Consider the following 14,833-nt stretch of genomic DNA (forward strand, 5'->3'; position numbering starts at 1 on the left):
AACTCCAAATAGCTGGATCCATGATGAAATAATGAAATCACCTAACAACAAAAAAATGCATTTGATATCAACAAAACAATTTAATGTTGAATAAAATTAAAAGTAACACAAATACATAATTTGCCATACACAATTTTCCATTTTGTTAAGGATAGAAATTGTTAATGGTTGTGTAAGAGTGAAATTTTAACTAATAAAAAATAGTTGGCAAACAACTTGGGTTTTTTCTAGATTCAAGGTCATATGCTTACCTATTTTGTATAGTAGTGAATTTATTTCAGTTATATGTTTTAATTATGTATCTAATGTGAATCACCTAAATAATTTCCGGTTGGAATTTGAGAAAAAAAACTTGACTCAATCATAATGAATCCAAAAATATCAAATTAAAATTATATTACTAAATTTCTAAAATCATTTTACTTATTTATTAATAAAGAAATATATTTTTAAATATGATAAGATAATCCTTGTAATGGTCTGCATTAATATCACAACTTCAGCATTCTAATGGACTACATTAATATCTACATGATTATGATTATGTGGTATATGAAAGTTAAATTAATAAATAGTAGGAAATTTAAATAATAAAAAATGTAATATGTTTTATGTTTGTGAGATTTTTCAAAATAATTCTATATATATTTATAAGTTTTTTTAATTTTTTGAATTTCTTAATATTTATTAAAATAGTATTTCTTATTTAATAATGTAATTTTTAATCATACACTAATCATAATAATTATAATTTAAATGTTCTTAACCATTAAGAAAATGTGTTTCTAAAACAATTAATTCTATATGTCTCCATTCTTTTAAAAAAATAATGATATATAACTTGATCTTAATCTTAAAACTCAATTACTATTTTAATTTTATGTGTTTATAAATATTTTTAATGGGTTGTCTAACAGGTAGACGTTAGGAATTTTTTATTGGAGCTAACTACATTTTTTGTTGACTCAATCTTAATTTTTATTGTTTACTCAAATTTACTTGTAATTCCAAACAATCTTTGCCAAATTTACTTGTGATTCCAAACAATCGTACACAAATTTACTTGTAATTCTTAATTTTTTTTCTTGAATCAAATTAAACTATAAACCCAAACAATTTTTGCCAAATTATAAACAATAGAAAATCTAAAAACACATGAATTTAAGCATATATTAAATAAGGTGTTTAAAGTTTATTTAAAAAGAAATTGAAAAGATTTGTTTTATTGAATTAATCTATTCTTATACATATTTTTATTATACAATGTTTCTTTTGCAATTATAATTTATGAAATAAATAAAAGAAAAAGGTGTTTAAAGTTTCTCTAAAAACAATTGAAAAGATTTGTTTTATTGAATTAATCTATTCTTATACATATTTTTATTATACAATGTTTTTTTTGTAATTATAATTTATGAAAGAAAGAAAAAGGTTAAAATAAGAGATTTCTTTTTTTTGCTAATGCAAGAGTCATGCCTTCTATTCAAAATTTCCAAAGGATAAAATTAGATAAAATACAAACAAGCACAAGCTAAACCTTTTAGCCCTAGGTAGAAGCCTCACCAAAATATTAAACCCGCCAACTAGGTCCTAAAGACCCAAACAACAGACCCGAAGTAACTAAAATCCGAAATAAACAAGGTGTGAGTGGCCATCCCAAACACCTAGTGACCCACCGTGAAGCTATTCACGTTTCAAGACCCGGACCCACCAACATGCACGTTGTTCCCTGACCATTGATTCTCCTCTCCTGATCCAACAATGGAGAATCATATCACATGATCAAAATGCTTAGATAATTATTGCACGAGGAGGGTTATATTCTCTCCCCAACCTTGGCCACGTGTTGCATGGTGAGTGGAATCGTGTTCAACTCCGAGAAACCGCTTTGAGATTTCAGGGCATGCGATAAACCAGAAACCACCCCGAGGGCGGTATTGACACCATAGGAAGTAATGCGGGGGGTTTTGAGTCTGCTGAGAAAGTCTTCTTACCATTCTTGATGTTCTTCATCCGATCATCCAAAAATCGTTGTCTACCGAGCAACTTCCACCTGAGACTCTTGTGTTTTCACTTACCTGGGCTAAGGAAGCAGAAAAAGACCTACATCCCAATTGTAACATCACTTCTGAAATACCACTTCATGTTGAATCCGAATTAGCTAGACCCCGTCTCTGCGACTGTTACCCAACTCTGTTTCGATATAACATTTTGTCCTCATCTGCTTGATTGAGACAATGCTCCGTCAATCTATCTTGAGGCATCTCTTGCCATTTCAACTTGACACTGCTTTTGGTGCAGAGCACCCCTTGATTAGCTAGAATGTCCGCCAATTTATTTGTCATCCTTCGCACATGAGTGAAACTCATGGTTCGCAAGCACAGAAGGTGAAATTTTATACTTTAAAAGACCTAAAGCAGCCTCCAGTGTCTTGAGACCTTTTCTAGCTCCATGCCACAGCAGATTCTCTTGACCAAGTTGATGATTAACTCAGAATCAACTTCAATTATTATATTATGAAAATTGTCCTACTTCAGGATTTCTAAACATTGCTATAGTGCCATTAGTTCCGCCATATTGTTTGTAGCTCTTCCCAAATGGCAATGAAAAATAAAAAGGATGTAGCCACTTTCATCCCTTAACACCCCTCCATAACCAGCAATACTCGGGTTGCCTTTTGAGGCCCCATCAATGTTGCATTTCAAAAAACCCTGAGGGGGAGGATGCCAGCAGTTTGGCTTATTGACCAATTTCTTCACCTTCCTATCCATGTCGTGTGGTATAAGCCCCTACATACCCAACTGATGAAGTATCTACATTTCAGCTTCTGAAGGTGGATACTTTGGGGAAGTTCGCACTAAAGTTCCCACCGTCTCCTTAAGATGTCTTAAGATCTGCGCCATAATGCTCTAGGAGGAATTTTTTACATTTTTGAAGATTTTGTAGTTCCTTTCTTTCCAGACATTCCATATTATGAAGCTTGGATTTAAAGCCCATGCTGAGCGAAGAATTTCATAATCAGAGAAGTTTCCTCTCCAGTTATTAACGGTATTGATAATGCTTCCTTTGTCCCTGTCTGCCTGTCTGTCTGAAAATTGTGGCAAAAGTATCCCACAACCTAGAGGTGAAAATGTAGTTATTGAGTAGGTGCTCCATCGTTTCCTCTTGAGACTCACAAAGCTGGCATCTAGATGGTCCTAGAACACCCCTCTTCCGAATGTTTTCCCAAGTCAGAATTTTCTTATGATGTACCAGCCACATGAAAAGTTTGATTTTCATCCATCCTTGATGCCTCCATAGGTTCTGCCAAACCCTATCCAGTTCATTAGAATCAAACTCCAGGATTATGCACTTTGCCTCCTTAAGATTGAGGGTACCTTCATTATTTTTTCCCCATCTAAGTTGGTCATGCCCCTTTGATACCAGAATTTTCCTTTGGTCCAACATTGTTAGAAGTGCATCATCTTTTACTTTCAAGGGGCTATCATCCCTGTATTCCATATTCTTCCAGGTTCACCATTTTCCTTCACTATTGGTTTGGTCCCAAAAATCTTTTACCCTAAGTAACCCTTTGGTATCAATTTCATTCTTGAGGTCCACAAAGTCCGCTCTTAGCAGTGTAGATTCTTGTTGCATTTATCCTCCCAAAAAAAAGCAAGATCTCCCTCTCACATTTCCCAGAAGCTATTTTTTTGCACTAAGCCTCTATTCTCCCAGGCTTTATTCCAAATGTAGGAACTTTTAATGATGCTAATCATCCTTATGTGATCATTGTCTTGCCAATTGCTGGCGTATTTTTCTTTCCAAATACAAGCCCACTGAGCCTTTGGATCTTTTACCCAACGCCACCATAATTTTGCTCCTAAAACTTTGCTTAGCACTTCCGGATCATCTAGTCCAAGACCTCCATGGTTTTTAGGTTTGCAAATCTTATCCCAGGTCACCAAGGCCCATTTCTTTCTCTCCTCCCCCTTACCCCAAAGAAAGTCTCTTTGAATGGTTCTAAATTGTTACAAGACTCCTTTTGGAGCTGGAAGGGCTGAAAGCATGAATGCGGGGATTGATTGAAGTACAACTTTTGTAAGCACCAGCTAGCCTGCCAAGTTCAAAGTTCTAATAGTCCATTTTCAAGTTTTTTCCTACATCTTGTAAATCACCCGCTCCCAAATACTCTTGTGCAAAGGTTTATCAGTTAGAGGAACTCCCAAGTATTTGGAAGGAAGGATATCCATTTGAAAGCCCAAAATTCTGGAGATATTCCTCTGAATAGCAATATTAGTGTTAAAGAAGAAAATCTTAGATTTCGAGAGATTTACCTCCGTACCCGTAGCCATGGCAAAGTCACTCGAGATTTGTTTATAAGATAGCACTTCTTTGACCATGGGGATGCCCTATAGCATGGTGTCATCAACAAATTGTTGATGGGTCAAAGCCTGTCCAGTCTCAGAGAGTTGGAGACCCTTGATGTTAGCCACTTCTTTAGCATGCTTGATAGTTCGACCAAGTCCTTCCATCATGAAGATAAAGAGAAAGGGGGAGAGTGGATCTCCCTGCCTGAGGCCTCTTATAGGAGTAAAAGTCTTGGATGGAGAACCATTAACCAGAATTGAATAGCAAGATGAAGTCACCAGGGCCATAACCCATCTTACCCAGTTATGGTCAAATCCAAAGGCTAGAAGGACCTTCCTAATATAGGTCCAATTAAACTTGTCATAAACTTTGGCTAGGTCTAATTGCATAATCATTCCTACCTTCCTATTGCTTAACAATGAATGAACCAACTCATGTGCTTGAATGATGTTATTGAGAATTTGTCTACCCTCCACATATCCTGTTTTCTCCACAGAAACTAGAGTAGGAAGAAGGGTTTTGAGTCTATTGGCAATAACTTTGGATATTATCATGTACACCACATTGCACAAATATATGGGTCTAAATCTGTCTGGAGTCTAAGCAATGTCCTGTTTGGGGATCAAAGAGATGAAGGATGTATTGAGCACCTTCAAAATGGTTCTATTCATCTGGGAGTCCTCCATGACATTCAGAATATCTTGCTTGACAATGTTCCAACAATCTTTAAAGAAATCAACATTAAAACCATTAGGGCCTGGCGCTTTACCTTTCTTCATTTCTTTGATGACCTTACTAACCTCCTCTTCAGTCACCAACCTATTGAGATTGAAATTATCCTCTCTTGTTACTAGCCTAGTATGTGCTTTGTTAAGTCCCTGATAAAATGAGCTCTTTCTAAAATGGTCTCCTCTGTGATACTTTGAAAGTGCTGAACCAACACAACTTCTATATCTTCATGGGTATTGAGTAGTTGACCTTTGGAGTCCTTGATCGATGGGATCTTGTTATGAGACCTATTTGCCATGGTGGATCTATGGAAAAACCTAGTGTTTCTCTCCCCTTCTTTTAGCCGTTGAACTCTTGATTTTTGTCTCCAAAATATCTCCTCTTGTTTACATAAGTTCTCCCAGTGATGATGATGCTTGGTGACTTGATCATTTCTGACTCTATCAAAGCCACCTTTGATAAGGGCTTGATTGAGTTCCTGCATTTTACCTTCAACATCTTCTTTCACTTCAAAAATATTACCAAAATCATTCTTGTTCGAATCTTTGAGTCTAAGCTTGATGTGTTTCAGTCTTTTGTGTAGAAGAAACATTCTTGTACCCTAAATATGCAGATCTTCTATCCACCATTTTGCAATGTTGCTGATAAAATCTGGGTGGGTGAGCCAGATATTCTCAAATTTAAAAGGTCTATTCTTGGGGGTGCCAATGCTCTGAACCTCAAGTTGTACAGGCGAATGGTTTAAGCCTCCAAAGGGGAGAATTATGACTGTCATTTCCCTGTCTGTGAGAATAAGGTCCTCTGAGATTATGAATCTGTCTAAATTTGAGGCTACTTGAGACTCTCCTCCTCTCTTATTGTTCCATGTAAAGAGGGCATTACTCATATCAGTGTCAACTAGCTTCATGTTGTCTATAAAATTCTGAAATGCTATAGAGTCTTTGCTTAAAGTTCTCGTCCCACCTTTTTTCTCTGACAATGATTTGATCATGTTGAAGTCCCCACCCATAATCCATGGTACTCCTCCGTGTCTATCTCTTAGTTCCACAAGAGAATCTAGAAGCCTGAGTTTATCATCTAGTTTTTGGGGGCCATAAACATTTGTAATTAAATAAATATCCCTATCTCCCACAACCTAAATAACCACTGATAAATAATTCCTAGATGCCTCAGTGTCTATTATGCCAATCTTTTGGGGGTTCCAAAGAGTAAGTATACCTCCTGTTGTTTTATCTGCTTTGATTTCTAGAAACTCATATTTATTGAGCCATATACTGTGTATTTTTTTTATTTTTTGAATGGAACATTTAGTTTCCTCGATAAAGATCATATCCAGAGCTTCTTGTTTCATTATATCGCTAATTATCCTTTGTTTTCTTTTACTTCCTAGACCTCTGATATTCCAAGATGTGAACATCATTATGAAAGATTTGTAAAGCAGTAGCTGATTAGATCTTTCATCTTACCTGAATCTATCATTAGCTTTCCACATTCCATAAATAACTCATTCTTCTTTTTTCTGCCTCTTTTCCTTCCTGGATTTCTAGGAGCTAATCTGGTGTGGTTTTCATAGTTTTCACACCTTCGTTGCCCTGCCTTTCATTGCTTCTTTGCCTTTACAGACCTTTAGCCTGAGTTCTCCATAGGAACAGTTGTTGTACTCTGTTAAACTCTTCTTGAGGTAGTGAGTCTACCCTTCCCATGGTCCCCTGTTTCAAGAACCCTTCCAGATCTAGGTGTTCTCTATCAAGAATATCCTACAGTTCATGATCCTCCATTTCCATCTTACTCTGGGTCATTTCTTGGTCCATTTCCAGTTCCCCATCGCTCAGTGTAGTCTCTTTATGTTTATTAATATCCTGTGTTTGCCCACTATTTTCTTCCTTCTCCTTCTCCCTTGGGCTGCCTTAAATTACCTGATCTACCTTTGTTGTCTCTTCCTCTTCTTTTAGTACTTGGAACCTGTTCAAACTGGCTTGTTACCCTTCTGTTTGATGTTTATTTGGCCCCCTTTTGCCCCCCTTTCCTCTATATCCCACTTTTTGAATGTTTTCAGTGTCTTTCACTATGGTAGCTTTACTTTTGTTCTCTATTTTATTGAGAGGGAAATCTCTAAATAGGTGCCCATGCTCATGGCACCTACGACATCTGAAAGGAATATGTTCATAATCTACTGTTTGCACCCATTCTTCATAAAAAACTTCCAAGATGACCTCATTCGGTAGAGCTCCAGATAGATCCATCTCCACACATATTCGTGTGAAGTTAGTGTATTTTCCCCTTCTGGTGGCCTCAGAAGCTTTGATAAAGGGCCCTAATTTATTTCCTATGGCAGATAAAGATTCAATTTGCTAGTAATCTAGAGGTAGGAAATAGAGTCTTATCTAGACCGGGACTGAAGTGAAAATTTCTCACTCCAAGACAAAATTCATCATCCAAGGCCCATGTAGAGTCTTGCAGCTACATAGAAGTAGGGCCCTCCTTCAAGCACCCTATCTTTGTCCTCGATATTTGTAAAGACCATAGTGAAGAAAGCCTTTGACCCAAGATGTAGGTCTATCCCTCCTTTCGGTTTCTAGTGGTATTTAATCCACACTTGTAGCACCTTTTCTATGGGTTATAATCCCATTAATTTACAAATGATAGCATAGGTCTGCATGTGGTCCCTGTGCGCCTGCAGAGAAAGATCATTTAAAACTACTCTGGGTGTGACCTCAGCCTTAGGTTTACATGGACCCTTTTGCATTTTGTTTTCTGCTTCCTGTTTCTTGTCTTCTTCCTCATTTTCTTTTGTTCTATTGTCCTCCCTTGTATTGGTCAAATTGTGTTCCTCTTCGATGCTCCTTTTCCCTTCTCCTGAAGGACCTCTGGCAGTTTCTATCAGTTTCTTACCTCGGCTGGCTATAGCCTGACTATAGGAGGGAGTGGAGCTTCCCCCCTTTGCGCCCCTCCATGGAGTTCAATGCTTGCAGAAGCTTGAAACTCTTGCTCTTACCAGTCGTCTCTATCTCCCTAGAACCAATAATTCATTCCTCACGTTTGTCATCATCTACAGTAAGAGATTTAATATAACTTTTCATAATATAATTTTATAAAATCCATATCTTATTTTTCTAACATATTTTAATATGCATGTAATATAATGAGAAGAGTTTTTTCATTATTCTCTTATATAATTATATTAATCTATTTCTTTCAAAAAAAAATTGTTTAAACAATTCTTTAACATATTAAATACATTTAATTATTTAAATTAATACATTCGATTTAAAGACATATACATTATACAAATTCCTATAATATTAATAACAACCAATTACATTACCCATATTACACATATACATCATCGAAATTCCTACAATATTAATGACAACCAATTACATTTAAAACCCATATTTGTTCATTAGTTAATGAAATTTTTATTCATCAATACACATGTAAATATTCATAATTATAGGTCACACCCTTTTTTTGAATCCAACAAAATTTCCTATATTTTACAAGGCTTTTAAACAAGTAGAAAAAGGTGTGACATTCTTTACAATGAATAGTTAATAGAACAACATATTCCACCTGTTTGGGTGCCAAAGTTAATTTATAGTGCCACACAGTTAATTTATTGTGAACAATTAATTTAGGTTAATTATGAGTAATTTAGGTTAATGAATAATTATGATTAATTATAAGTAACTATGGTTTATTTAGGTTTATGAGTAACTGACTAATTCTATGTGTTATTTAGGTTTATGAGTAATTCAGTAATTCTATGTTTCAGTTTTTAGGTTTATGAGTAATTTCTAGTAATTCTAATAAATAGCTATGATTTAAATATTTATTAATTATTTTTTATTTAAACAATTTCTCATTTAATAAATATAGTTTTAATCATTATTGCAAAACTTATCTGATTTCATTAGTATAAACATTAAGATCGTTGTCAAATTAAATCATGAATTATAACTAACTTAGATTTATGACTAACTATCATTAACTATGAGTAATTGACTAATTTTATGTTTCAGTTTTCAGGTTTAGGAGTAATTTATACTAATTTAGGTATGTGAATAAACAATTTCTGATTTACTAAATAATTTTGATATAAATATTTATTAATTATTTAGAATTTAAACAATTTCTTATTTAATAAATACTTTTTAACCATTATTACAAAGCTTAATTAATTTCATTAAAATTAGTATACGAAGATGATTTTTTTGTCCTTTCTTAGATGTAATGAATTTTTAATTAGCGTATATTTTATTTTTTTTCATTTTGAGAGAGATGAACAAATGGCAAGAAATTTGAAGTTATTTATTTATTTAAATGAATTACGTGATTTCATTCACATTTTGATTTAGTTACTCATTTTTATTTTATTTTATATATTTTTTATTTGATGTATTATTATCTTTGGTAATATTAAAGAGATACAATGGTTTTAATTAAATGATTATATCTTTATTATTAAAAAGTAGTATATATGATAAATTAAAGTAATTTAAATATTTTTTTATAAAATATTTAAATTTTTATAAGATATTTAAAATATTGATAAAAACTTGTATTTTTATTACTTAAAATTATAATATTAAAAGATTTATTAAAAACAAAAAAAAATGATAATTTAAAAAAATATTTAAAAATCAATAATTATATATTTTTTTGACTTGGAAAACAAAATTGAATAAATTAAAAATATTTGATAGTAAATCACTTTCTCTTAAAAGAAAATAAATTGGTATCATATTAGTTTAACTAATAAGATTGAAATTAGTTTAATTATGTCAATCAAATACCTAATAATTTTTTAATCAAAAACCTTTAATTTAAAAATATTTTTAATATATTTTATTTTGATAACTTATTAACTTATCAAAATCATAAAACCGCAGATTTATTGTCATAAATTTATTAAAAAATTTCAACAATACACCTCATAAATTGTAAATAAAAATCCTTGGAAAAGTGAATGCAACCTAATCTACAATGAGAAAGATATGATGAATGATGTTTGAATAAATTTTAAATGACCAGAAAACAACTTGATCAATTTTCTTCTCCATTAAATTGACTCCAGTTCCAAAATATTCTGTTAATTTTTGGCTGCTGGCAGGTGACTACCATATATTCTCATGTCTCCAAATGGGATCCGAAAAAAATTATTAATCGAAATTTTGTTTATCATCATAGGTTTTACTTAATTAGAGTTTTAGGTCTCAGTTTCTTTGTGGCCAAACAATATATCGAGCATAATGTTATAGTTGCAATATATATAGATTTTTTACAGACCTTACGACTCTTCAAAATCCATATATTTTTCAAGGACATTTCTACAAACCTTACGGCTCGTTGAATGCATCCTCACTATCGCCATGGCCGACTGATTCATTCCTTCTATTGAGGGTAACCTAACCATCTCTTCTACCAAGGTTAAATGATATTCAATTCAACTAGGTTATCAAATGAAAAGCAAGCAGTTCTTTGGGTTTGATAATGCCACACTGATGTATTTCATCAAATAATTACTCATGCCTTGAAAATGTATATGGTGTTTGTGAGGTCATATTGAAACAAGGAGACATGATGAGAATAATGCTATAGGATAAAATGCACGATGTATGGAGAATGAAGATACCCTCAAAGGTCTTCCCAGAACCTTCAGCAGACTGTAAGATTATCTACAACCATCACAAAGTTACATGCATGTTCATAAACAATAACTAACTATCAAAGTAGGAGAAGTAGATTACCTCAAGCCTCCGTGTAGATTTGTTGGAGAGCACAATGCAGCTAGGTGGAAATCCCCTGAGCGGGCTCTAGATTAAATCCAGCACATAGAAGGGACAAGCATAATCACAGCATACAACTCTGATAACTAATACATGAATGCATAAAAGAACATCTAGTTACACATAACTAAGCTACTCATGCTAAAAGATATTGGACAAACAAATGAATGAATGATAGTATCAACACCACGAAGTAAATATTACAACTGCAGTTCTATATTAATGTTGGAAGAGTGATTACAACCATCTATTGTATTAGCCTTCCCTTACCCCTCCAGGTTCTCTCTCTCTCTCTCTCCCTCCTTACCAACTTCTTATGATTTGAGACAATGCTCAACAAGCAATTATGTTATACTTTCAAATGCTCTGACCCCTATCACCACAGCCCTAGCTTTGCTTATGTAGTGATTGAGTTAGTGTTTCCAAGTTCCTCCTTGAGTTCCCTAGGGTAAAAGCAATGAAGTTTCCATGCTTTTCAGCTCTTTCCCATTTGCCTCCTTCATTAGGATTAGAAATCCTCCAAATAGGTCGAATCTGGATGTTTCCTTGCTTTTCTTAAGTGTTTTTAGGAACAAATATCTAGATATTTATGAGTCAATTCATTCCTTTGACCCTTAGAACTTCACTAGGATCCACTAACGTTATTCCTGAACTAGAAACTTGAGTTAGTTAGGTCACTATCGTACCCTTAGGCTTGCAGAGAATATTTGAAAAGTAGGTTGTTAGTGCATAACCAGCGTTAGTGTGGAGACAAGGCATGTGATCTTGGTCTTTTCTTTAGCTATCATGTCTTTCCCCTCTGAGTTGATGAGGAGGTCAATTTACTATATAACATATGCCCCCTAAAGTACGAGATCAGAGGCTGCGATGATGGCCGAAATAATTTACTTAACTATAACTTTCCTTCAAAAAAGAGAGAGAGGATCAGAGCTTCACGTGGTATGGGAAACCTGATACAACACACACATATAACTACTAAAATCATGTCCTGAGTCAAGCATTCACATGCTTAGTAGCTATGTCAAAGTGATTTTCTCATAAAAGAGATATGACGATGTTGGCCGCCGATAAGCACAATGCAGATCCGGTGTCATAATAGAATCATTCTGATGAGTTGTCTCCAAAAAACAATATACACAACTTGGGAGAGGAAACAAGGCTAAGTGGTGCAAGCCTCTACCCAAGGTCTTGATTTCCACTTCACCGAACAACATAGATCGATACATGTGAATATATGCGTTGATGTCGAACATGCACAAAATCATTTGATTACCAGTCAATAATGGAGACTGTTATCAGACGTGAGGAAGGCTACCAATAATGGTGATGGTCTCAAAGATGCACAGTACAATCTAACGAGTGTGAAAGATGTTTTTGGTGTCAAGCACCAGTAGAATCGCTTAACTAGGAGCTAATAATGAGAACCGCTGATTACACAAGGCAACCTGCCACTAATGTCTACAAGTACCAAGGCATTGAATGTGTTTCTAGGTTGTCTTCCTAGATAGAGTGTTGAAGCTTATAGGAAGATACCTGTCGAAAGGTAGGCAATAATGTGTCCTACATCAATCGACACAAAACAGGAGAAGAATGATTTGTTTTTGAAGGAATCTTTGAGCATTGGGTCTAAACAACAGAGGGCATGATGAAAGGATATGCTTGATGGGTTGATGGAGGAAACAAAAGGTTAACCCTTGAACAATAGAAGGCATGACAATGGTTTTAACCATGCAGCACTAAACTCATGAACACCAAAGAGTGTTAGGATACAAAGATGCAAGAACATCGAGGTATTTAGGCTAAACTCATAGGATGGTAGGATTCATATTGAGAGGTCATCACAAGGAATGTTTATCAGAGGGAGTGCTATGTTCAAGCGAACGACTGCTACCAAACCACGCTTTCTAATATTGAATGTAGTTGTACTGTCTACTTTCCCCATCGGATTATTTTAGTGAGTCCAGATGGGTAAACTCATCCATCTTTTCATATTTTAAGATTCTGAAAAGAATAGTGAAAAGAGTGACTCTATGCCCTATCTGATTAGTTTAATGAGTCTAGATAGGCAAACTCGTCGATCTTTTCATGTTTTGAGAGTCTGAAAAGGATCGTAAAAAGAGAGACTCTATATCTTGTCTGTGTAGTTTAATGAGTCCAGACTAGACAACTCGGTGGTCTTTTCATATTTAGAGAGTCTCAAAAGATCGTAAAGAACAACTCCATGGTGGTCCCTTTGTCATAGTTGTTAATTGGGTGTGACAAAAGGTTAATAGTATACCCGGATCGGTTACTTTTCTGTGAGTTAATCTATTGAATCTGGATAAAGAGAAACTTATGTTCAATAGATGTTGACCTCATTTTGTTACGAGTACGAGGAGACGGACTAAGCTCATTTTTCATCATGAAATTTTAATGAGTCACACAATGACAAACTCAATACCTTCATCAAATTTTAATGAGTCAAATGAAGAAAACTCAAGGTATCTTTTTCAGTTTATTGAGCAAGGAAAAAGAGGTAAAAGAACTACTCATTCCTTCTTCGTAGATATAACGATCCCGAAGATGGGGAAAAACTCGCGATTTTTAAGTTTAACGAGTGAGAAAAGTACCTAAAAGAATGCTCAGGTCATCTTTATAAATTTTTAACGAGCCTAAAGACAAAACTCGGGATTTTTTCAGTTTTATGAGCGAGAAAAAAGCACCTAAAAAGAATGCTCTAATGGTCTTCTTCAGTTTAATGAGCTAGAAAAAGAGAGAAAAAGAGTTGCTCAGGCTGTCGTCGTATGTGTTTAATGAGGCCAACGATGACAAACTCGAGGATTTTTCAGCTTTAGAGTGAGAAAACATCCATAAAAGAAAGCGCTCATATCTTCTTTGTAGTAGTTTAATGAGCCCAAAGAAGGAGACTCGAGGTTTTTTGGATTAACGAGAAAGAAAAATACCATAAAAATAATGCTCGCTCTTCTTCATGGTAGTTTAATGAGCCTGAAGAAGGAGACTCAATGATTTTTTGGATTAACGAGGAAGAAAAATACCATAAAAATAATGCTCGATCTTCTTCGTGGTAATTTAACAAGCCTAAAGAAGGAGACTTGAGGATTTTTCAAATTAATAAGCAAGAAAAATACCATAAAAGAATGCTCGATTCTTCTTGATATCATGCTTGACCATAGAAGGGTCTATGCCATGCATTTCCCCATAAGACCAAGGGAAAACATCACAGAAATCCTTAAAAGGGCAGGTGAAGCTCACAATCTCCTCAGGATTGCAATTAGCTTCAGTCTGTTTGTTTTCCACAATGCCTATCATGACAGAAATATCGATGAGAAATTTTTTTGAAATATTGCCCATGTTTCCTTCTAAGTTCAAAGTTTGGATAGTCGTATAGGGTGAGGAAAAGATTTCTGGTATGTCAGGTGATAGGATTTGAAGAGGCATCATGTCCGAATCAGATATCGAAACATGATGGCGTAAGTCCTCCCAAGGTCGCTCTTCTGAACTCGTGATCTCTCTAATAACTTTGTCCATAGGTAGGCCTTGATTGAGGGGATCGAAAGATGGAGCTATTATGGGATGGGCAGTGGTACCGTTGGTTGTAACCAAAGTGACCAGAGATTCAAATGTAGATTGAATGGCTTGGTAGGCCACTTCATCTGGTGACAACGTCATTTGTTCTTCGTAAGTGTCAATGTCGGAAGGAGGTTATAGGATCCATGAATTGGTCGGTTCATGAGGAATGGAGGAAAGCATATTGACCATTTGTGGAACCTTTGGTAGCTAAAGAGGGAAACAACCCATCAAGGAAGAAGCCTTCAGAAGACCGGTACCGATACTGATGTAAGAGTCAGGTACATCACCCACTAACGGTATAGAGCTGTTAGGTAATGGAGAGTAATCTAGGGTGAAAAAGGACAGCTGGTCCACTGTGACTATCTTTCCCTCCAAGGGAAAGAGGATGATACGAA

Source organism: Pinus tabuliformis, chromosome J, assembly GCF_031772625.1.
Source record: "Pinus tabuliformis cultivar Carrire ecotype Pingquan chromosome J, CPIR1, whole genome shotgun sequence".
In the NCBI taxonomy this organism is placed as follows: domain Eukaryota; kingdom Viridiplantae; phylum Streptophyta; class Pinopsida; order Pinales; family Pinaceae; genus Pinus; species Pinus tabuliformis.